Genomic DNA, 26549 nt, shown 5'->3' with positions numbered 1-26549 from the left:
CCAGAATGGGTATCTTAGTGAATCTTATTGTCTTCAAAGTAGTTGCCTATGTCTTCAAACTTGATACTATCATATAGAATGAAACAGAGTCTAATCAGTCAAAACAAGATCGTGGGAGTACTACAGGACTTCAAAACAAGTTAATAGGAAATCGAAAAGAGTTACTATTTATATATCCTAATTTTTTTGAATTTTTTCTTTAATTAAGACAAACATAAGAAATGACTAAATAATTTTTTTTGAAACAATAAGGGGGAGATTGAGATAAAACAGGACATAACAATATAACAATAGAGGTCACAGCATGACTGTTTCAACAACCTAGTACTTCACCACCTTATAACCTGACTTAATAGTAGTTACCATAGTGTCTTTTTCCTTGAAATATTTGGATAAAACTTCATGTACTCTAGCTTCAAATATTTTCATATCAAGAAGCCCAGAATAAAGCCTTTCTAATTAATGAGTGAAAACTTTATAAGGCTTCAAGGCCACCTAATGGGGAATCATGATTACCACATATTTTTATATATTTGAATCATTATTTACATTAGGGAAACTATTCGGTATTCACACATGCGAGATTGATTTATTTCACTAATGAGTATGGTCTCAAGCTGCGCCCATTTATTGATAAATATCTCAATGTGATCCTTCTTTATAGCTGAATAATACTCCATTGTATAGAAATACCACAACTTTTTTATCCATTCCTCAGTTGATGGGCACTTGGGTTGTTTCCAAGATCTGGCGATTACAAATTGTGCTGCTATAAACATAGGTGCACATATATCACTGTGGTATGATGCTTTCAGTTCTTCTGGGAATATGCCTAGAAGTGGAATAGCTGGAATAAATGGCATTTCCAGTCCCAACTTTTTGAGAAATCTCCAGACAGATCTCCACAAAGGCTGTACCAGTCTACACTCCCACCAGCAGTGCAGGAGGGTTCCTTTTTCCCCACAGCCTCTCCAGCATTTGTTGTCGTTTTTCTTGATCATGGCCATTCTTTCAGGAGTGAGATGGTATCTCAGTGTGGTTTTAATTTGCATTTCTCTAATGACCAATGATGATGAGCATTTTTTCATGTATTTATTTGCCATTTGCATTTCTTCATCTGAGAATTGCATATTCATCTCAGATGCCCATTTTTGGATTGGATCTTTGAATTTCGGAGGTCTGAGTTTCTTTAATTCTTTATATGTTTTAGACAAGAGGCCCTTGTCTGAGAGAGAGTTCACTAAAATCTTTTCCCAGTTTGTGGGTTTTCTTTTCACTATGCTGGAGATTTCTTTTGACATGCAGAAACTTTTTAATAAGAAGTGGTCCCAGTTATTGATTCTGGGAAGTATTTCCGTGCAGTTTGAGTCCTGTTCATGAATTCTTTACCTACTCCTATGTCTCCAAGGTTTCTACCTATTTTGTCTTCCAATAGATTTAGTGTTTCTGTTTTAATATTCATATCTTTGACCCATTTAGATTTTAATTTAGTACACGGTGATAGACATGGGTCTAGCTTTCCTTTTCGGCAAATGGAGAGCCAGTTTTTCCCGCACCATTTATTAAAGAGACTGTCGTTCTTCCAGTGAACCTGCTTGGCTCCTTTATCAAAAATAAGGTGGTTGAGTGTGTTCGTAGTTGTGGTTGTATCTTCTAATCTATTCCACTGATCTTCAGCTCTGTTTTGATTCCAATACCATGTTGATTTTACTACTGTTGCTTTGTAGTATAACTTCAAGTCAGGGATTGTGATGCCTCCTGCTTTGTCTTTGCTGCTTAGAATTGCCTTTGCGATTCTAGGTCTCTTCTGGTTCCAGATGAAATTTAGGAGTGATTTCTCCAGATCTATAAGGTATGTTGATGGTATTTTTATTGGGATTGCATTGAATCTGTATAACAGTTTTGGGAGAATGGCCATTTTCACAATGTTTGTTCTTCCTATCCATGAGCAAGGGATGTCTTTCCATTTTCTGAGATCATCTTCAATTTCCTTTTTCAGTGTATTATAATTTTCACTGTATAAGTCTTTCACTTCTTTCGTAAGAGTAATTCCTAAATATTTCATTTTTTTGCTTGCTAATGTGAATAGTCCAGTTTCTCTTATTTCCCTCTCTGTAATTTTGTTGTTCGTGTAGAGGAATGCTATTGATTTCTGAGTATTGATTTTGTATCCAGCCACATTACTGAATTTATTTATTGTATCTAAGAGTATTTCAATGGAGTTTAGGGGGTCTTCTATGTAGAGTATCATGTCATCTGCAAACAATGATAATTTAACTTCTTCTTTTCCTATCTTTACCCCTTTTATTTCTCTTTCTTGCCTAATTGCTCTGGCTAGTACTTCCAGTACTATATTAAATAGGAGTGGTGATAAAGGACATCCTTGTCTTGTGCCCGATTTTAAAGTAAAGGCTTTCAATTTTTGGCCATTTAGTATGATGCTGGCTGTTGGTTTGTCATAAATGGCCTTTATTATATTGAGGTAAAGACCATTTATTCCAATTTTCTGTAAAGTTCTTATTATGAATAAGTGTTGGACCTTATCGAAGGCTTTTTCTGCATCTATAGAGATGATCATGTGATTCTTATTTTTGGCTTTATTGATATGGTGGATTACATTTATTGATTTGCGTATGTTGAACCATCCTTGCATTCCTGGGATGAATCCCACTTGGTCATAGTGTATAATCTTCTTGATGATTTGCTGGATCCTATTTGCCAATATTTTATTGAGGATTTTTGCATCTGTGTTCATTAGGGAGATCGGTCTATAGTTCTCTTTTATAGTTGGGTCTTTCTCAGGTTTTGGTACTAGAGTAATATTTGCTTCCAGGAATGACTTAGGAAGGATTGCTTCCCTTTCAATTTCATTGAATAGTTTGAGGAGTGTCGGCATTAGGTCTTCTTTATATTTTTTGTAGAATTCTGCAGTGAATCCATCTGGGCCTGGGCTCTTCTTGGTGGGTAAGGACCCAATTACATTCTCAATTTCATTAGCAGAGATTGGGTTATTCAACAGTTTTATATCCTCTTGATCTAGCTTTGGTACTTCATATGCTTCTAAGAATCTGTCTATTTCTTCTGTGTTATCAAACTTTTGAGAGTAGAGGTTTTCGAAATAGGTGTTGATGATCCTCTGTATTTCTATTGGGTCTGTAGTGATATCTCCTTTTTCATTTCTTATTGCATGAATTTGAGCTTTTTCTTCCCTTTTTTTAATAAGGTTGGCTAGGGGCTTATCGATTTTATTTATTCTTTCAAAGAACCAACTCTTTGATTCATTGATTCTTTGGATTGTTTTCTTAGTCTCTATTGCATTGATTTCTGCTCTGATTTTTATAATTTCCTCTCTTCTTTTGGCTTTGGGCTTGACTTGCTCTTCTTTTTCTAGCTGTTTGAGGTGTAGCATCAAGTTATTTATTTGTATTCGTTCTGTTTTCCTGATGTGGGAACTCAGTGCAATAAATTTTCCTCTCAGAACGGCTTTCATTGCATCCCACAGATTCCGGTAAGTTGTATCTGCATTTTCATTTTCTTTTAGGTATTGTTTAATTTCTTCTTTAATTTCTTCTGTGACCCACTGATTACTCAAGAGTGTGTTATTTAGTTTCCATGTGTTTGTGGAATTTTTGCAGTATCCTTTGTCATTAATTTCTAATTTCAGAGCGCTATGATCCGATAATATGCAAGGGATGATTTCAACTCTTTTGCATTTGCTTAAATATGTTCTGTGAGCTAATATATGGTCTATTTTAGAAAATGATCCATGTACTGCTGAGAAGAATGTGTATTCTGATGTTGTTGGGTGGAACATTCTGTATATGTCTATCAAACCCATTTGTTCACAGGTGTGATTCAGTTCTGTTATTTCTTTGCTCATTTTCTGTCTGGTTGATCTGTCGCTTGGTGTCAGTGGTGTATTAAGGTCTCCTGTTACAATTGTGTTACTGATAATTTGAGTTTTCATTTCTGTTAATAATTGTTTTATATAACTGGGTGCTCTGGAGTTTGGTGCATATATATTTAAGATAGTTATCTCTTCCTCTTGGAGTTTTCCCCTTACGAGTATGTAGTGACCTTCTTTGTCCTTTATGGTCATTGTTGGTTTAAAGTTCACGTTGTCTGCAAACAGAATGGCTACTCCTGCCTTTTTTTGGATTCCTGCTGCATGAAGAATTGTTTTCCATCCTTTGACTTTCAGTCTGTGAGTATCTTTCTGGGTTAGATGGGTTTCCTGTAAACATCATATGGTTGGATTTTGTTTCTTGATTCATTCTGCTAGTCTGTTCCTTTTGATTGGTGCATTGAGACCATTTACATTAATGGTAATTACTGTTAAATGCTGGTTAATTGTAGGAATGTTATCTCTCTGCTGTTGCATCTTTATCTTTCGGTTCTGTTTAACTATTTGCTTTGCTTAGTGGTTTTTTCCTTTGTGTATCTAAACTGTCTTTCAATATTTTTTGCAGGGTTGGTTTGGTGTTCATGAAGTTCTTCAGCTGTTCTTTGTCATGGAAGTATCATATTGCACCATCTATTTTGAATGATAGTTTTGCAGGATATATCAGTCTTGGTTGGAAATCATTTTGCTTTAGGATCTGGAATACTTCACTCCATGCTCTTCTTGACTTTATCGTTTTTGCTGAGAAGTCTGCTGTGATTCTGATAGGTTTTCCTTTATAAGTGATTTGTCTTTTCTCTCTGACAGCTTTTAATAATCTATTCTTGTGTTGGATTTCTGGGATGGTGATTATTATATGTCTGGGTGTAGTTTTATTTTGGTTATGACTGTTTGGAGTTCTATATGCTTCACTGATCCTGATGTCAGTTTCTGATCTCATGCTTGGGAAATTTTCAGCTTTTACTTCTCTAAATATCCTCCTGACATCCTTCATGTTGTCTCCCTCTCTTTCATTAATCCCTATCATTCTTATGTTATTCTTCTTTGCATCGTCTTGCAGTTGTTGAATTGTTGTTTCCTGGTTCCTTGTTATTTTCAAAAGATCTTTCCTTTCCTGTTCACTAGCTGCAATCCTGTCTTCAAGGTCTGAAATTCTATCTTCACTTTCATTAAGGCGGTTTTTACAACTTTCAGTGGAGTTTTTTATTTCCTGTATATCTCTGTGCATCTGCATTATGTATTCTGTTTGTTTCTTATATTGCTCGTCTAGGGATTCTATCTTTTTGTTTAGTTCCTCCAATTTTTTATCTGTGTTTTCTTTAGATATATTTAGAATCTCTTTCATTTCTTTTATCATTTCTTCTTTTATCTGGGAGATTATTTCGAGTTTGAATTTCTTTAAATCTTCCTGGAGTTGCTTGTCAATTTCAGTGGCTATTGTGTCCGATATATGAGGTAGATGGGATATATTTTCTTCTATATACATCGCTCCTAGGGTTTCTTGAGATGGGCTGGAGGTTTGAGGTTGTAATTTGGTCTTTCGTTTTGTCATTTTCCTATATTTCTGTGTTTCAAGTGTTATTTGAAAGCTTCCTCAGGATCTGTTGAAAATCCCCTTCTATGTTTGGAGCTACTGAGACTCTGGTGCCGCGCTACCCCAAGCCATTAGGCCTACAGAACCAGTGGCCCTCCTCTGCCTGCTCAGAACTCTGCAGTTCCAGACAAGCTGGGCCTCAGGGACACTGTGCGCCCACCTGCCCCTTGGAAGCTCCACAGCTCTTCAGTCGCAGCCGGGTTAGGGTACTCACCACAGGCCGCAGTGCTTCAGGAACCTGTGGACCCTCCCTGGTTGCAGAGATATCCAGAGTCCTCCAGACATGCCGAGGGGCCAGTGAGGGCACCCCAGATCTGCCCAGCTCCTCCTCTGCAGACCTATGGTCAGGCACGGCAGCTAAACAGGCTGGGCTAGGCTGGTAGTGTGGGCCAGCCCACCTATGGGGAGCTCAGCAGGTCTCCAAATGAAGCCGGGAATGGGGAGGCTGATGTGGAAGCCTCAAACCCACCTCTCTCCTTCACTGCACCTGGAAGCCTGAGGGAACTCCAGCAGTCTGGGCGCAGATATCCAGAGTCCTCCAGACACGCAGAGAGGCCAGTGAGGGCACCCCAGAGCTGCCCAGCTCCTCCTCTGCAGACCTATGGCCAGGCACGGCAGCTCAACAGTGGGAAGTTCTAACGAGGCTGAGGGCTATAGGGTACTTTGAGTCTCCTGTGCAAGGGCCTATAAGTCAGGCTAATTAGCATGTTCACTGTACAGGCCAAACCACAGAGGGATGTGACAGGCTAGGTGAGGAAAGATAGAAACTTAACTACTAAATAGAAACTTAACATTAAGATGCCCATTGTCTTTTTAACATAATATCATAGCCAATTGCAGGGTTTCCCACACTATTGTATTTACTTTCCCAGGTAATGGTTCCTGTTCCAGATCCAGTTGCTCCTGTCTCTTAGAAATAGCAGGTCATTGTGGTGCATAGCTGGTCACTATGATGCACATTGTACAAACCAATCCTCAATCAACAAGCCATTCTGTCTCTGTCCTTCCTGCTTACTTATCCCATTTAATCCCTAGAGCACCAGAGATCAGGACCTGATATTATGGGAATGATTTCAATCAGTGCCTTACAAAATGTTAAATAAATATGCCTCCAAATTCTGGGTGTCAATTTGATGTTTTTGTTTTCCATAGCATCTGATTCATTGGCCAGGAAATCTGACTGTGCTGACCTCTTTGGTCATTGGTCATTGACCTAGTGGATGGAACAAGGACCTCGTCAGGTCTCAAAAGGAAGGTGCACCCTCAAGATTTCTGAAGTTCACTCAGAGGTCTGGAGGAGGATTCCTAGCTCCCTGCTTGAGCATCTCACATCAGGCCCAATAAGGAGGAGGACACAGTATGTCTGTCTGTCTGCCTGCTTGCCTGATTCTGGTAAGATCCCTGAAGGCACCTCAGTTAGTCAGTCTGTCACTTCTGCTCAGTTTGAGCTGGAGAAGAACTCCATCAACTCTTGTTGGTTAAGGCCATTTTCAAGGGAAGGGGAGTTGTAATGTTTAAGTGCTGAGTGCCTGTTGAATGAATGTGTATGTAGAACAGATAGAATAAGCAATAGGCTGCTCCATCTGTACACCAAGTCTAGGAAGCACTGGTCATGCTGACTGATTGGGCCATCACTTGTGGTTCTGTGGTGATCGACATATGGAGGCCTAGCACCTCCTTAGCTAAGTCAGGCCTATATCACTGTGATGGGTGTGGCTACGTTGGTCATCTGAATGGTCTCTTTCTGAGGGACATCCACCCTTGGTCTGTTGTGCCATCATTCAATGGTATACAACATACACCATAGGGAGACAGAATGGGAACTAGTTAGTTAAAACTCACAACCCCTGACTGTGGAAAAGATACTTCTATGGAGTTAAAATTGAGACCAAACCACTCCCTCTATCTCAAAGAAAAAAAAGGAAAAGAGACCCATTCTTTCTGAGAATTCTACCTTGGCACCCTCATTGGCTGCCTCAGTTGCACCCCCTACTCTTGTCTCATCTACTTCCAGTCAATTGAACTAATTGCAGTTCATTGACTGCATTCAGTCACAGATGCTCCCCTCAGAGATACACCTATCCTGGTCAGATGGCATCATCTAATGCCCACCTGAGATGACTGTCAGCAATTCCTTCTGAGTTCCACATTTTGATTGAGGAAAAAATTGAACTGTCACCCCTGACAAATGAGTTGCACCTTGTTGGGCCCAAATAGTTAGGACAGACTGAGTTCTATCAACCCCAAGATGCTCAGCCAACAGCGAGGCCATCACTGCCAGCTCTGTCTCCTACACCAGAGCCTCCTGTGCTACTGTCAGCAACTCCTTCTGACTCTGTTTGATACTGAAGAATTCTGCTGTATTTTAGGTGGGTCCCAAACCTGGTTAAAGTGAAAAATCCCTGACCCTGTAGTTGATCCTAATGCTTAGGTAAACTCAGTCAACTCCCAAGCATGTCCAAACTGGGACTGTAATATGACAGAGGGCCATGAATCCTTAGATCACTACTACATTACTTTCCTGGCAGACAAGGAGAGAGGCAGGAAGCTGATAAACATGTCTAACATTACTGAAGTTATCTTCCTCACACTCAGGTCCACTATACTGAATTTCGTATTGATTCTGATTATACCCCAGGAGGAATAATAGTGCCCATACAAGCCTGAAATGCCTGATAATCATAACCCTGATCGATAAACAACTGACCCCTGGAGCTTGCTAACAATCATGCCCTTTTTGTTATCAAGCTCTGTCCCAAGGTGATTCCCACCTGCATCAAACAGTACATCTCTCCTACCTGTAAATCCAGTTCAAAATCTTCAAGCCTCCACTGTCACTGCAACTGCCTTCTGTATATACTGTGTCAGTCTTCTGTCACCTACAGTCTGCTGATACATCTGCCTACATCTAAAAATGCCCTCTTTTGTCTTCAATTAGCTCCTGTCAGCCAGTCTCTCTTCACAACTGACTAGGGATCAACCTTTCAGAGGTTGAAAAACTTGCTCCCTTTTTAAAAAGAATTTCTGATTAACAACATTCAAGCTGCCAGCTGGAAAGACACAAAAGCTCTGCTAAAATATCTAGCAGAAACTGCTTACAAGAAAAAAAAACTCCACAAATTTCTTGGATCTGCTGGCTTCTATAAAATCTGGATCCTTGAATTCACAAAAACAATGCTGACAAGCTCACCTTAGACCAAGACCTAACTGTCCATGTGTGTCATGCTGTACTGGGATAAGCTGTTCTAAAAATGAAGCCCCTGACAGATGTGAAGAACACCTTGTTTGTACATGTAAGTAGCTCTGTTAGGAATGGAGTTCAACAGACTAGATATGCTACGGTCACCTTGGAAAAAGTTACATTGGTCAAAATGTTCCTGCTACTGCTTCCTGCTGCTCTTTAGAAACCTGTCAAGAGGGCAGGGGGTGTAGTTCAGCAAGGTAAGGTGCCTTCTTGGCAAGCACAGGGTTATGAGTTCAATCCCTGGTATGAAAAAAAAAGAAAAGAAAAGAAACCTTCCAACAATGATACAGAACCAGACCTGTCCCTATCATACGTTCTGCAAGCTCAAACAATTGCTCTGGCACCTGTATCCCTGCAGCCATATCAAACTTCAGCATCTATGTCACCAGTCTTGACCTCTCATTCTCTACCCATACTAAGAAGGCAATAAAAGTTTGTAGGGCCCTTCTGTAAAAAATCATTCCTGATATGACCTACCCTTGATCACTGGCAATGATAAAAGGCCTATATTTATAGTCACGGTAACTTAAACACTAGATTAAATTAAAACAACATGTAGCTTGTAAGCAGTTAAAAGACCAGCTATACCCATAGGCATTCCTGCATATACATATGACCCAGGTACATATTAACAACCTCTACAAGTTTCAGAAATCTAGCCTTACATCCATTGAGAAATTTACCTGGACAGCTTTTCCAAGGCTCACTTTGAAAAGACAACATACGAGAAATGATCTTATAATGCATGATGAAATGAACAACTACTTTGAAGAAAAAGAGACACTACAGTACCCAGTGCTGATCCTGTACTGTCATGATGTGAAATCCGGCAATACTATTATTCTTTGTTCAGAGTGATTTTAGCCTGCTTTGGTTTGTTTAATCTTAACAGACATGAAGATATGGAAACCGCATGTATATTTAAGTGTATAAGATTGTTAACCATATTACTAAGTTTTTGTTGGATAGTTGAACAGAACTGTTTGCAGTCTCACTGTTTGAATGTCCACTTTGTATGCTTCACTTTTGTAACTTGAACAACTATTTGTAAGAGGACAATATGTAATTATCAACTAGTGATTTCTTACTGTTTATTTTTTCTTTGAAATTCTACATTATTTCTACCCTTTTTCTCTTTTGTTTATTCTTTCTTTAAATAAAATTCAGAAAAAAAGAAAAGACAACATACACTGAGCAGTTCATGCATGACTGAAGCATGAGGACACAGTTCGTGGAATTACTCCATACCTATTCGCCCCTGATTTTTGTCTTTTCAAGCTGCTTACCTTAGTCCCTGCTTCTCCACCCCCTGCTAGCTATTTTAAATTCTTGTGCCCAACAAATCTAGGCTTAGATCCATTGAGAAATTTACCTGGACAGCTTTTCCAAGGCTCACTTTGAAAAGACAACATATGAGAAATGATCTTATAACACATGATGAAATGAACAACTACTTTGAAGAAAGAGACACTACAGTACCCAGTGCTGATCCTGTAGTGTCATGATGTTAGATTAAACAAACTAAAGCAGGTTAAAAACATTCTGAAAAAAAATAATAGTATTGCTGGATTTCACATGTCACTCTGTGAACAGCACTGGGTACTGTAGTGCCTTTTTTAAAAAATTTTAATTTAAATAAAAACTAAACAAAACAGAAGATGGGTAGAAATAATACATAATTTCAAAAAAAATAAACAGTAAGAAATCACTAGTTGATGATTACAGATTGTCTTCTTACAAACAGTTATTCAAGACACAAAAATGGAGTATATAAAGTGGGGATTCAAACAGTGAGATTTCAACCAGTTCTGTTCAACTATCCAATAAAAACTTAGAAATATGGTTATCTATCCTATACACTTAAACATACATGCAGTTATCCATATCATCAATTATGTTGAGATTGAATAAACCCAGGCAGTCCCATATCACTCTGAGCAAAAAATAATACTATTGCTGGGTTTCACATTATGATGCTCCAGGATCAGCGCTGGGTACTTTAGTGTCTCTTTTTCTTCAGAGTACCTGTTCATTTCATCATGTGTCATAAGATATGTTCTCATAAACTGTTTACAGATTCTACACATGCATGAGTCTTAACATATATGTATATCCTTTCTACATTAGAGGGAGAAACAAAACAAAGCATGGTAAAACAAAACATATCCCTATAAACACATGAAATGAAATAAACATATAAGACCATTGTACAAAGAGTTCCCTTGGTTCCTGTGTTGTCTCTTGCTATCTCCAATAGAATTGGCTGTATCATCAGACATAGTATAATTGAATATATCAGTACATAACAGTATTAATAAAAACACAACTTTGTATATAGTATAGAACTTCAAAAACCGGCAGTTACTAAACCAGAATGTGTATCGTAGTCTTGTCATCTTCAGTGTAGTTGCCTATACTCTCAGACTTGATACTATCAATCATATCAGTTTTGAATAAAATCTTCTCTGCCTCATTTCTGTTATGCCTTTGTTTGCCATCAGTTGTTTGCTTATCTTCTTCATTCTGTTTTCTGCTCCATTCATTAAGGCCTCTCTGCCACTGTTCCTGGAATCCTAGTACTTTTCTCCCTCGCTAGAATGCCCTGCAGTATTCTCTATAGACTTGGATTGGTGGCTGCAAATTTTCCAAGTTTTTGTTTGTCTAGGAAGCATCTTCTTTCTCCATTAATTTCTAGAGGCAGTTTAGCAGGGTATATCAATCTGGGATGGAGGTTATTTTCTTTCAGGGCTTGGAATATTTCACTCCAAGCTCTTCTTGACTTAATGATTTGTGTCAAGAAGTCTGCCGTTATTCTGATGGGCATTCCTCTATAGGTTATCTGTTTCTTGTCTCTAATAGCTTTTAATATTATGTTCTTATATTGAATTTCTGGGATTTTGATTATTATAAGCCTGGGTGTATCTCTGTTTTGGTTGCAGGTGGCTGGAGTTCTGTATGCCTAATATATCAGAATATCATTTCCTTTTCTTATGTTTGGGAAGATTTCCTTAATTATTCTGTGACTAACCTTTGCAGTTCCTTTCTTTATACCCCAGTTTCTTCATTCACATTCTTTATTCTCAAGTTATAGATCCTTTTGTCATCTTCTAGCCTTTGTATTGTTATTGCTTGTTTCCTTGTTATTTTTTAAAAGTTTTCCCTTTCATACTCCCACATCGCAAAATTGTCCTCCAGTTTGGATAATCTATCCTTAGTTTCTTTCAGGCAGATTTGCCATCTTTCCATAGAGTTTTTACTTTCCTGATGATCTCTTTGAATCTGTTTCATGTATTCTATATTTTTTTATATTCTTCATCAAATGGTTCTCTCCTTCGTTTGAGTTCCTCCCTTCTTCTGTCTGTATCTGCTTGAGGGGTGCTTAGTATCCCTTTTATTAATCTTCTTATATCTTGCTTTATTTGGCTAAATATTTCACTTTTGAACTCATCTATGAGGTCCCAAATATATCTCTTTATGTCCACTGGTGCTGTGTCTGATATTGTATGTTTGCTGTTCTTGTTCTCCTTTATATTTACCTGTCCTGGGTCAATGTTCTCAGGGTTGGGACCTAGGGACTTTTGTTGTTGCTTCCTCTTCCCATCTTTTTTGCTTCTTCCAGGAAGCCCCAGTTTCTTTCATTGTTGGTTACAATTCTTCTGAAGCGTTTTAGCTAGATGACCCTTCACACTGCCGTGTGCTAGGGTGTTGCATACAGGGACGGTGTATGCTGGCCTCTCCCCTCCAGATCAGTCAATCTGCTGTGGCATGCACTGTATTAATTTGCACGCCTCTCCTCTGGGTGGCAGCAGCTGGAGCACGGCGGTGGAAGTGGCAGTAGCAGCAGCGGCCTTTGCAACCCCTCCCCTTGGATCAGCAGCAGAGGCAGTGGCCAGGGCAGCCATTGGGCACCGAGTCACTCAGCCCCTCCCGCCTCTGGCAGGCCCAGGGTGACAGGTCTCACTGTCAGCCCAGAGGTGCCAGAGGTGGTGCCTGGAGTGTGGCAGCATGGGGATCAGTCAAGTTGCTGAGGCATGCACTATATTTCTTTGTGCTGCCTCCCTTCCAAGTCAATCAAGCTGCTGTGACCTGCACTGTCAGTCAAACTTCTGAAGTTTCACTCAGTTAGTGTGGTTAGTGTGTGCCACCACTGTGGGGACTTGATTTTGGATAACCTATTGGGTCTCAGCCTAGTCATGTGACCCAGGCCTAGCTCACTCCACCAATTCTGTTCAGAAAGGGAACAATTGACTGAAGTGACTGCTGCCCCTTGTACTTGCCAGAGCTGCCCAGCCCCAGAATGTCATCTGCCGGAGCCCCCTATTTATGGAATAGCTCCACTCCCGTCACTCACCACAGGTCAATGTAAGCACCCTGCCAACTCAGCTCTCCTTTTGGCTCACTGATCCCCAAATTCAGTGTCAAAGCAGCGGGACCTTGGATGGTCGGCAAGTCTCCTTAATTTCTTCTAGAAACAAGAGAATTCATCTCCCTCTGTTTGGGGCTCCCCATTCTGTATTATGTTGAATTTGAAATTAACTGTCTCAGGGAGTGTCTGTAGCCAGTTGTTATCTATCCACCATCTTTGCTTCTCCTCCCAGATATGTTTTTTAAAGAAGGAACAAGTTTTTGAACCTCTGGAATGTTGGGTCCAGGTCAGTTACAAAGAGGAGCTGGCTGATGGGAGCCAATAAAAGGCAGAAGAAGTCATTCTTTAGGCCTAGCCAAGTGTAACAGCAGGCTATGGGTGGGAGAAGACTGAACCAATGTATGTGGAGGGTAATCACAGCAGCATTGGCAGCTCAGAGATCTTGAACTGGCAGGAAAAGGTGTGTGTCAGATGTTTTTAAAGTCCATACTGTTTGCTCGTAGGAGACCATGATGGACCTAGAAGGGACAGAGAAAAGGTGCTGTGGCTTGGCCAAATCTGTTGTTAGAGCCTCCCCCAAAATAGGGGAACAGTCTTTAACCCCTTGTCCCAATTGAATCCAGGTTAACTGCCTTTTATGTCAAGATCTTCTCAGTTGAAGGGCTTACGGGAGCAACTTGCAAATATAGGAAAGCATCTTTCAAATCCAGAATAGTCTAAAAAGGGTGCATGTATAGGGAACCACAGAGTGCAAAGTAATGGCTGCATTATTGATGACACAGAGATCTTGTCCAAAGTGATTAACAGTCTATCAGGCTGATACATGGCTAATGCCTGTTTGCACTTTCTGGGCCATCTGACATAAATGGGGGTGGGTCACAGTGAGGCAGCAAGATTGATGGCCAGGCCCAGAGGAAGGTATTTCCATCATACCTCTGGGGGGAGAGTTTTCAGAACTTCAGGACTTCAGTTATTTGTCTCATGCTGATGCCAATGTCATCTTCCTCTCAGGGAACAGTAGGCAGTACAGAGGAAACAATCACTTCTAACTTGAAGAGGAGGTCTCTTCTCAGGTTTAGGGACTGGTTTACACAGAAATTCACTTTTAGATATGTTCTCTCAGGCTGCAAATTTGTGCCTGAAGGAAAGGGTGAGAGAAAATTTTTTTATTAATGTTGTTATGTACTGCTATATTCAATTATACTGTCTGATGATATAGACAATTCTATTGAAGATAACAAGAGATGTCACGAGTGTCTAGTGCACTCTGGACCCCGGGAAGAGGCACACACACACCAAGTTGGGACACGGGGGGTGCAGCGCACAGAAAAGAAGCAGCAGAGAGAAACAGCAATTGCAACTGCACACTAAGTCTTTATTCCAGGGCTCCTATATAGTAAACCAGGTCAACTCACAGAGCACTGACAATTATCTTGAAAAAGCATTTTTTGTGACAAGATTTGTGACTAACTACAATGTTTATCTCTACTCTCTAAGTTAAACAAGCAAAAACAGTTCTTCTAGCCCCTCTAACCCAGGAGGAATCCATTAGCCCAAGAATGCACTCCATTAGCCCAAGAATGCTCTTAATTATGTTTGTTTTTTCTAGCCACCTGAAGGTCGGCCACCTCCTCATGACTCTGCAAACAAAGCCAAGTCACACAGTATGAGTTAGAGGGGGGAACTTGTTCCCTCACTGGGGGCGGGCCTTCCCGTCCCGTCTCTGTCCTGCATACCAGGGGCTATTGTTTATTGCAGGTCACGAGGGGGCCAGAGCCTCAAAGTAACTCTTCATCCTCCACAAAGAGACAACACAGTAACCATAGTAGAACTCCTTGTACAGTGGTTTTATGTGTCTTTTTCATTTCATGTGTTTATAGGAATTTGTTTTGTTTTGTCTTGCTTTGTTTTGTTTCTCCCTCTAATATAGAAAAGATAGAAATACATGTTAAGACTCATGAATGTGTATAACTATAAACTATTTACGAGAACTGATCTTTTTTTATTTAAAGAAAGATAAAACAAAACAGAAAATGGGCAGAAATAGTACATACTTTCAAAGAAAAAAATAAACAGTAATAAATCACTAGTTAATGTTTACATATTATCCCCCCACCAATAATTGTTTAAAATACAAAAGTGGAGCATATAAATGGGAATTCAGCCAGGGAGACTGCAAACCATTCTGTTCAACTATCCAACAAAAACTAAGTAATATGGCTATCAATCCTATACACTTAGACACGTACACATTTATCCATATCTTCATTTATGTTGAGACCAAACAAAACATAGCAGATTAAAATCATTCTGAACAAAGCTTAATAGTATTGCTGGATTTCACATCATGACACTCCAGAATCAGCAGTGGGTACTGCAGTGCCCCTTTTTTTCCTTCAAAGTATTTGTTCATTTCATCTTGTGTCATAAAATCAGTTATCATAAACTGTTTATAGGTTTTACACAAGCATGAGTCTTAACATGTATTTCTATCCTTTCTATACTAGAGGGCGAAACAGAACAGAACAGGACAGAAAATATATTCCTATAGACACATAAAACTAAAAAGACATATAAACTGCTGTACAAGGAGTTCTATCATAGTTACTGTGCTATCTCTTGTTATCATCAACAAAATTGGCTATATTATCAGATAAAGTATAATTAAATATATCAGTGCATTACAGAATTAATAGAAATACAACTTTGTAGATAGTGTAGAACTAGAAAAACAGGTAGTAGTCAAATCAGAATGGGTATCGTAGTGAATTATTGTCATTTTCAGTATAGTTGTCTATACTCTACGACTTGATACCATCAACCAATCAGTTTTGAGTAAAATCTGTCAATAATAAGCAGCAATCAAACAACTCAGATTTAACTAAGATCAGTCAAGATACAACAGTATAAGTCATACAGGGATTGGGATTAAGTTAATAGGAACTTAAAGATGACCACTGTGCTATATCCTGATATCTTCGGGATAGCTGTCTATAGCTTCAGATCGTGCTTATATACAAACTGGGACTAAACAAGTTCTATCCAAGCAGAGTAGTGTGGGTAATATGGGTTTTAATTCCTGATACACTATTAGCAATATCTTCTGCTGTTTTTTTAAAGACTATTCCACCCCTTTCACTCCCCCAGGATGTGCTAGTATTTTTGGGTCTCCCCAACACTCTTGGTTTTATGTTAGGGGGACAACCTGCTATTTACCTAAGTGTTTCCAAACTTTCTCACTCCTGGACTTGATCTCTAGTTGTATTTCTTCACCTATTAAAGCCTGTCTTTTCAACCTATCCATAAGTACTGATCTATTTGCCCCTATTACTCTCTGGTTCCCTATCACATTGAGTTCTGTTTTCTCATGTTTGATTTTGGTCCATATACTCTTCTTCAGGTTAATTATATTCCCTATAAAGAGCATCTTGGTGGACCCTATCTCTTGATCCACTTTGCCTGTGATTCTCCCTTTTTTCCCTTAAGTTAGTGTATCTAGGTCATCTATATTAGAAATTATATCCAACCTTCTCTGTCTCATTTCTGTTGTTCTTTTTCCATCATTAGTTGTCTGTTGGTCTTCTTCATTTCACTTTTTGTTTCATTCACTAGGGCCTCTCTGCCACTGTTCCTGAAATCTTGGTGCTTTGCTCTCTCTCTAGAATGTCCTGCAGTATTCTCTGTAGAGTTGGATTGGTGGTTGAAATTCCTCCAGTTCCTCTTTATCTTCGAAGCATCTTGCTTCTCCATTAATTTCTAGGAATAATTGTGCAGGATAGATCAACCTTGGCTGGAGGTTATTTTCCTTCAGGGCTTGTAATATTTCACTCCAGGCTCTTCTTGACTTAAGGATTTGTGTCAAGAAGTCTGCCATTATTCTGATGGGCATTCCTCTATAGGTTATCTGTTTCTTGTCTCTAACACCTTTTAATATTCTGTTCTTATATTGAATTTCTGGGATCTTGATTATTATATGCCTGGGTGTAGCTCTGTTTTGGTTGTATGTGGCTGGAGTTCTGTATGCCTCATACATCTGAGTGTCTTTTCCTTTTCCTGTTTGGGAAGTTTTCCTTAATTATTTCCACGAGTAACCTTTGTAGTTCCTTTGTTTGTACCCCTGCTTCTTCATTCACATTTTTTATTCTTAAGTTATAGATCCTCTTGTCATCTTGTAGCCTTTGTATTGTTACTGCTTGTTTCTTTGTTATTTTTAAGAAATTTTTCCTTTTATGTTCCCACACTGCAAACCTGTCCTCCAGTTCATATAGTCTATCCTTGGTTTCTTTCAAGCAGTTTTGCTGGCTTTCGATGGAGTTTTTAATTTCCTGGTCATCTCTTTGAACCTGCTTCATATAGTCTATGTTTTTCTCTATTTTCTCCATCAAACAATTCTCCACCTTTTTTTGTTCTTCCATTCTTCCATCTGTTTTTTCTTGAAAGGTGCTTAGCATTTCTTTAACTATTCTACTTATATCTTGCTTTATTTGGTTAAATGCTTCACTTTTTAACTCATCTATGAGGTCCTGAAGATATTGTTTTATGTTTATTGGTGCCTTGTCTGATATTGCATGTGTGCTGTCCTCATTCTCCTTTGCATTTACCTTTCCTGAATCAATATTCTCAGGATTGGGGACTGAGGACCCTTTCTTGTTGCTCCCTCTTCCCACACTTTTTTTTTTTCTTTTTTCCGGTACCAGGAATCGAACTCACAACCACCTGCTTGCAAGGCAGGTGCTTATGCCACTGAGCTAAATCCCCAGCCCCTCTTCCCACACTTTTTGTTCCCTCCATACAAGAATATATAGGAGGCCCAGTTTCTTTCTTTGGTGATTACAGTTTGTTTGAATCATGCTGACTAGGTGTTCCCACCCACTGTAGTGTACTAGGGAGACACAGACTAGGGCAGCCTATGATGGACCCACCCCTCCAGGTCAGTCAACCTGCTGAAAGCTTCACTGTGTTAGGGTGCACTGCCAGGCGTGGGGACTTGATTTGGGCTAGCCTATTGGGTCTTAGTCCATGGCGCTACCCAGGTTGAATGCACCCCACCAATCCCACTTGAGAAGGGAGGAGCTGGCTAAAGTCACCACTGCTCCTTGTTCTAGCCTATCTTCCGTGTCCCAGAATGTCATCTTTTGGAGCTCCCCTTCTCTATGGAAAGGATTTGATTCCACTCACTCACTCACTGCAGGTTGATACAGGGTTGCCCACCAGCTCTGCTCTCACTTCACTTCACCAACTCCCACCCTGGGTGCAAATGCCTCTCCAGTGAGTTGAAGTTGGCAGGCTATCCTGGCTGCACCAGTTCAAGCACATCAGTGGCAGCAAGTCCAACCAGGGAGTTCAAGTGGCAGTGCTGAGACTGTAGCTGTTGCAATTGTATCACTGGGACTGTATTTTTAATTGGTTTTTCTCAGCTTAATTTGTTCCTGGATCAGGAGGGTGTATCTCCCTCTGTTTGGGACTCCCCACCCTGTATTATTTTTGGAATTTAAATTGACTATCTCAGAGAGCCTCTGTTGCTTGCTGTTATCCATCCACCATCTTCAGGACTCGAGAACTGATCTTATAACTCATGATGAAATGAACAACTACTTTGAAGAAAAAGAGACACTACAGTACCCAGGGCTGATCCTGTAGTGTCATGATGTGAAATCCAGCAATGCTGTTATTCTTTGTTCAGAGTTATTTTAGCCTGCTTTGGTTTGTTTAATCTCAACATAAAGGAAGATATGGATAACTGCATGTATGTTTAAGTGTACGCTTAGTTTTTGTTGGATAGTTGAACAGAACTGTTTGCAGTCTCTCTGTTTGAATCCCCATTTTGTGTTTCACTTTTGTTTTTTTGTTTGTTTGTTTGTTTTTTGTTTTTTTTATTTAAAAGGAAAAAGAGAAAATAAACAAAACAAAACAAAGCGGTGTAAGGGTACAAGTAATACAGAACTACAAAAAAAAAAGCAGTAAGAAATCACCAGTTAATAGATTACATATTATAATCTTAGAGATAGTTGCTCAAATCACAGTATCAAAGCATACAAAGTGGACATTCAAACAGTGAGACTGAAAACAATTGTGTTCAATGATCCAACCAAAAACATTAATATGATCAGCTATTTAACACCCCTAAACACACTTGCTGTTGTATCCTTTAGAGCTCTTTTTTTCCCCTCTCTTTTTTACAACAAAATTTATACATTTTGGGTTTTATTACTCCTTAGTTCTTATTACTTTTTTTTGGAAGAGAATAAAGTCAAATATGGCAAAACAAAGCTGTCAGTCAAAACTAAGGATAGACATAGCACATGATGTACAACAGAGTACAAGGTTATCAACAATGGTTATCAACAATGTCCCTTGTTTCCTTAAAAAGAATTGTCTATCTCATTAAGTATTATAAAGTTGAACAAAACAGTAGAGAACAAGACCAATAAAACTTAAACATTGTAAACATTACAGGACTTCCAAAGGAGATAATAGTCAAACCAGAATGGGCATCTTAGTGAATCTTATTGCCTTCAAAGTAGTTGCCTATACCCTCAAACTTGATATTATCATACAGAATGGAACAGAGTCTAATCAGTCAAAACAATATCGTGGGAGTATTACAGGACTTCAAAAGAAGTTAATAGGAAATCAAAAAAAGTTACTATTATATATCCTGCTATTTTTTTAAAATTTTTCCCCTTAATTAAAACAAACATAAGAAATAACTAAAAAAATTTTAATGAATAAGGGAGAGATTGAGATAAAAGAGGACATAACAATATAACAATACAGGTCAAAGCATGACTGTTTCAGCAACCTAGTGCTTCACCACCAAATAACCCGACTTAATAGTAGTTACCATAGTGTCTGTCTTTTTCCTTGAAATATTTGAATATAACTTCATATACTATAGCTTCAAATATTTCCATATCAAGAAGCCCAGAATAAAGCCTTTCCAATTAATAAGTGAAAACTTTATAAGGCTTCAAGGCCACATAATGGGGAATTATGATTACCACATATTTTTATATATTTGAATCATTACTTACATTAGGGAAACTATTCGGTATTCACACATGAGATACTGATTTATTTCACTTGTGAGTATGGTCTCAAGCTGCGCCCATTTATTGATAAATATCTCAATGTGATCCTTCTTTATAGCTGAATAATACTCCATTGTATAGAAATGCCACAACTTTTTTATCCATTCCTCAGTTGATGGACACTTGGGTTGTTTCCAAGATCTGGCGATTACAAATTGTGATGCTACAAACATAGGTGCACATATATCACTGTGGTATGATGCTTTCAGTTCTTCTGGGAATATGCCTAGAAGTGGAATAGCTGGAATAAATGGGACTTCCAATCCCAGCTTTTTGAGAAATCTCCAGACTGACCTCCACAAAGGCTGCACCAGTCTACACTCCCACCAACACTGTAGGAGAGTTCCTTTTTCCCCACAGCCTCTCCAGCATTTGTTGTTGTTGGTTTTCTTGATCCTGGCCATTCTTTCAGGAGTGAGACAGAATCTCAGTGTGGTTTTAATTTGCATTTCTCTATTGACCAATGATGATGAACATTTTTTCATGTATTTATTTGCCATTTGTATTTCTTCATCTGAGAAATGTGTATTCATCTCAGATGCCCGTTTTTGGATTGGATCTTTGAATTTTGGGGGTCTGAGTCTTTTTAATTCTTTACATGTTTTAGACAAGAGTCCCTTGTCTGAGAGATAGTTCACTAAAATCTTTTCCCAGTTTGTGGGTTTTCTTTTCACTATGCTGGAGATTTCTTTTGACATGCAGAAACTTTTTAATAAGAAGTGGTGCCAGTTATTGATTCTGGGAAGTATTTCCTGTGTGGTTTGAGTCCTGTTCATGAATTCTCTACCTACTCCTATGTCTTCAAGGTTTCTACCTAATTTGTCTTCCAATAGATTTAGTGTTTCTGTTTTAATATTCAGTTCTTTGATCCATTTAGATTTTAATTTAGTACATGGTGATAGGCATGGGTCTACCTTTAGTTTCCGGCAAATGGAGAGCCAGCTTTTCCAGCACCATTTATTAGAGAGACTGTCGTTCTTCCAGTGAACCTGCTTGGCTCCTTTATCAAAGATAAGGTGGTTGAGTCTGTTTGTAGTTGTGGTTGTATCTTCTAATCTATTCCATTGATCTTCGGCTCTGTTTTGATCCCAATACCATGTTGATTTTACTACTGTTGCTTTGTAGTATAACTTCAAGTCAGGGATTGTGATGCCTCCTGCTTTGTCTTTGCTGCTTAGAATTGCCTTTGCTATTCTAGATCTCTTCTGGTTCCAGATGAAATTTAGGAGTGATTTCTCCAGATTTATAAGGTATGTTGATGGTATTTTTATTGGGATTGCATTGAATCTGTATAACAGTTTTGGGAGATTGGCCATTTTCACAATGTTTGTTCTTCCTATCCATGAGCAAGGGATGTCTTTCCATTTTCTGAGATCATCTTCAATTTCTTTTTTCGGTGTATTATAATTTTCACTGTATAAGTCTTTCACACCTTTCGTAACAGTAATTCCTAAATATTTCATTTTTTTGCTTGCTAATGTGAGGAGTGTAGTTTCTCTTATTTCCCTCTCTGTGATTTTGTTGTTTGTGTATAGGAATGCTACTGATTTCTGAGTATTGATTTTGTATCCAACCACATTACTGAATTTATTTATTGTATCTAAGAGTCTTTCAATGCAGTTTAGGGGGTCTTCTATGTAGAGTATCATGTCATCTGCAAACAATGATAATTTAACTTCTTCTTTTCCTATCTTTACCCTTTTTATTTCTCTTTCTTGCCTAATTGCTCTGGCTAGTACTTCTGTACTATATTAAATAGGAGTGGTGATAAAGGACATCCTTATCTTGTGCCTGATTTTAAAGTAAAGGCTTTCAATTTTTGACCATTTAGTATGATGCTGGCTGTTGGTTTGTCATAAATGGCCTTTATTATATTGAGGTAAAGACCATCTATTCCAATTTCCTGTAAAGTTCTTATCATGAACAAATGATGGACCTTATCGAAGAGTTTTTCTGCATCCGTAGAAATGATCATGTGATTCTTACTTTTGGCTTTATTGATAGGGTGGAATACATTTATTGATTTGCGTATGTTGAACCATCCTTGCATTCCTGGGATGAATCCCACTTGATCATGGTGTATAATCTTCTTGATGATTTGCTGCATCCTATTTGCCAATATTTTATTGAGGATTTTTGCATCTGTGTTCATTAGGGAGATTGGTCTATAGTTCTCTTTTTTAGTTGGGTCTTTCTCAGGTTTTGGTACTAGAGTAATATTTGCTTCCAGGAATGACTTAGGAAGGATTGCTTCCCTTTCAATTTCATTGAATAGTTTGAGGAGTATTGGCACTAGGTCTTCTTTGTATTTCTTGTAGAATTCTGCAGTGAATCCATCTGGCCCTGGGCTCTTCTTTGTAAGTAAGGACTTAATTACATTTTCAATTTCATTAACAGAGATTGGGTCATTCAACAGTTTTACATCCTCTTGATCTAGCTTTGGTACTTCATATGTTTCTAAGAATCTGTCTATTTCTTCTGTGTTATCAAACTTTTGAGAGTAGAGGTTTTCAAAATAGGTGTTGACGATCCTCTGTATTTCTATTGGGTCTGTAGTGATTTGACCTTTTTCATTTCTTATTACATGAATGTGAGCTTTTTCTTCCCTTTTTTTAAATAAGGTTGGCTAGGGGCTTATCGATTTTATTTATTCTTTCAAAGAACCAACTCTTTGATTCGTTGATTCTTTGGATTGTTTTCTTACTCTCTATTGCATTGATTTCTGCTCTGATTTTTATAATTTCCTCTCTTCTTTTGGCTTTGGGCTTGACTTGCTCTTCTTTTTCTAGCTGTTTGAGGTGTAGCATCAAGTTATTTATTTGTATTTGTTCTGTTTTCCTGATGTGGGAACTCAGTGCAATAAATTTTCCTCTGAGGATGGCTTTCATTGCATCCCACAAATTCTGGTAAGTTGTACCTACATTTTCTTTTAGGTATTGTTTAATTTCTTCTTTAGTTTCTTCTGTGACCCACTGATTACTCAAGAGTGTGTTATTCAGTTTCCATGTGTTTGTGGGATTTTTGCAGTATCTTTTATCATTAATTTCTAATTTCAGAGCGCTATGATCCGATAACATGCAAGGGATGATTTCAACTCTTTTGCATTTGTTTAAATATGTTCTGTGAGCTAATACATGGTCTATTTTAGAGAATGATCCATGTACTGCTGAGAAGAATGTGTATTCTGATGTTGTTGGGTGGAACATTCTGTATATGTCTGTCAAATACATTTGTTCGCAGGTGTGATTCACTTCTGTTATTTCTTTGCTCATTTTCTGTCTGGTTGATCTGTCCCTTGGTGTCAATGGCATATTAAGGTCTCCTGTTACAATTGTGTTACTGATAATTTAAGTTTTCATTTCTGTTAATAGTTGTTTTATATAACTGGGTGCTCTGGAGTTTGCTGCATATATATTTAAGATAGTTATCTCTTCCTCTTGGAGTTTTCCCCTAACGAGTATGTAGTGACCTTCTTTGGCCTTTATGGTTATTGTTGGTTTAAAGTTCACGTTGTCTGCAAACAGAATGGCTACTCCTGCCTTTTTTTGGATTCCTGCTACATGAAGTATTGTTTTCCATCCTTTGACTTTCAGTCTGTGAGTGTCCTTCTGGGTTAGATGGGTTTCCTGTAAACAGCATATGGTTGGATTTTGTTTCTTGATCCATTCTGCTAGCCTGTTTCTTTTGATTGGTGCATTGAGACCATTTACATTAATGGTTATTACTGTTAAATGCTGGTTTATTGTTGACATGTTATCTCTCTGCTGTTGCATCTTTATCTTTCTGTTCTGTTTAATTTTCTGCTTTGCTTAGTGGTTTTTTTCCTTTGTGTATCTAAACTGTCTTTCAATATTTTTTGCAGGGTTAGCTTCATGTTCATGAAGTTCTTCAGCTGTTCTTTGTCATTGAATTATCGTATTTCACCATCAATTTTGAATGATAGTTTTGCAGGGTACATCAGTCTAGGTTGGAAATCCTTTTGCTTTAGGATCTGGAATATTTCACTCCATGCTCTTCTTGACTTTATTGTTTGTGCTGAGAAGTCTGCTGTGATTCTGATAGCTTTTCCTTTATAAGTGATCTGTCTTTTCTCTCTGACAGCTTTTAATAATCTATTCTTGTGTTGGATTTCTCGGATGGTGATTATTGTATGTCTGGGTGTAGTTTTATTTTGATTATCACTATTTGGAGTTCTATATGCTTCACTGATCCTGATGTCGGTTTCTGATCTCATGCTTGGGAAATTTTCAGCTATTACTTCTCTAAATATCCTCTTGACATCCTTTATGTTGTCTCCTTCTTTTTCATTAATCCCTACCATTCTTATGTTATTTTTCTTTGCATCATCTTGCAGTTGTTGAATTGTTGTTTCCTGATTCCTTGTTATTTTTAAAAGATCTTTCCTTTCCTGTTCACTAGCTGCAATCCTGTCTTCAAGGTCTGAAATTGTATCTTGACTTTCATTAAGGCACTTTTTACAACTTTCAGTGGAGTTTTTTATTTCCTGTATATCTCTGTGTATCTGCATTATGTATTCTGTTTGTTTTTTATATTGCTCATCTAGGGATTCTATCTTTTTGTTTAGTTCCTCCAATTTTTTATCTGTGTTTTCTTTAGATATATTTAGAATCTCTTTCATTTCTTTTATCATTTCTTCTTTTATCTGGGAGATTATTTCGAGTTTGAATTTCTTTAAATCTTCCTGGAGTTGCTTGTTAATTTCAGTAGCTATTGTGTTTAATATTTGAGGTGAATGGCATATATTTTCTTCTATATACATTGCTCCTAGGGTTTCTTGAGATGGGCTGGAGGTTTGAGTTTGCAATTTGGTCTTTCGTTTTGTCATTTTCCTATATTTCTGTGTTTCAAGTGTTATTTGAAAGCTTCCTCAGTATCTGTTGGAAATCCCCTTCTATGTTTGCAGCTACTGAGACTCTGGCACCACATTACCCCAAGCCACTGGGCCTGCAGAACCAATGGCCCTCCTCTGCCTGTTCAGAACTCTGCAGTTTCAGATAAGCTGGGCCTCAGGGACACTGTGCACCCACCTGCCCGTTGGAAGCTCCACAGCTCTCCAAGCACAGCTGGGATGTGGAGGTGGATGTAGATGCCTCAAACACACCTCTCCACTTCACTGCACCCGGAAGCCTGGAGGGACCCAAACAGTCTGGGCTTTGGGCAGAATGTGCTAAGCACTCACCACAGGCTGCAGGGCCTCTGGAACCTGCGATGCTCCACTGCCCGCTGAGACATCCACCGTCCTCCAGACACACGGGGAGGCTGATGCAGGTGCCCCAGATCTGCCCAGCCCCTCCTCTGCACACCGATGGCTAGGTGCAGGAGTCCCAGACAGGCTGGGCTCCAGGGATAGCGTGGACCTGCCCACCCGTTGGAAGCTCAGCAGTTCTCCAAGTGCAGCCGGGATGGGGAGGTGGATGCAGAGGCCTCAAACCCACTTCTCCACTTCACTGCACCCGGAAGCCTGGAGGGTCCCAAACAGTCTGGTATTTGGGCAGAGTGCACTTAGCACTCACCACAGGCTGCGGTGCCTCTGGAACCTGTGATCCTTCCCTGATTGCTGAGATATCCACAGTCCTCCAGACACATAGGGAGGCTGATGCAGGCACCCCAGATCCGCCCAGCCCTTCCTCTGCACCTCTATGTTTCACTTTTGTATCTTGAACAACTATTTCTAAGAGGACAATATGTAATCATCAACTAGTGATTTCTTACTGTTTATTTTTTCTTTGTAAGTATGTATTATTTCTACCCATTTTCTGTTTTGTTTAGTTGTTCTTTAAATAAAATTTTAAAACCAAGAAAGGGTGAGAGGCAAAAATCTGAATTCCCCTGATGGTGGTACTGTGGGCTCCTAGTGGCCCAGATGAAGCAAGGACCCCAGTCTGGTCTAGTCTGAGCCCATTAGACAGACCAACAAAAGCATTGTCATCTGATCCGGGTTGCAACTTTTGAGAGTTCTTATCTTTTTATTTATTTTTTTTTAGTGTTCATAGTCCTTATAACTCATAGCCAGAGGATATGGTCACTCACCAGACTGAAGTTTCTTATAGAAATCAGGCACTTTTTATCATGTTTTTGGGTAATAATAGTTAATGGATTTTTTTTTTCTCCTTTTTTATGTCTTTGAGAAGCACTTGACTGGGTTGTTTCTAGGCAAGGCAACCTTTGGAAAAACCATGGAAATTCATTCATCAGAGCTGACAGTCCAATTTTTCCTCAGTCAAAATGTGGAACTCAGAAAAAATTGTTGACAGTCATTTAGGGTGGGTATTAGATGATGTCACCTGACCAGGATAGGCATGAAGCAGAAGATGTGGGAGGGAGGGTCTCTA

This window comes from Cavia porcellus, unplaced genomic scaffold, assembly GCF_034190915.1.
Source record: "Cavia porcellus strain 051 isolate PalLab524CR breed Dunkin Hartley unplaced genomic scaffold, mCavPor4.1 scaffold_177, whole genome shotgun sequence".
Lineage (NCBI taxonomy): Eukaryota > Metazoa > Chordata > Mammalia > Rodentia > Caviidae > Cavia > Cavia porcellus.
Note: the sequence above shows the minus strand (reverse complement) of the source record.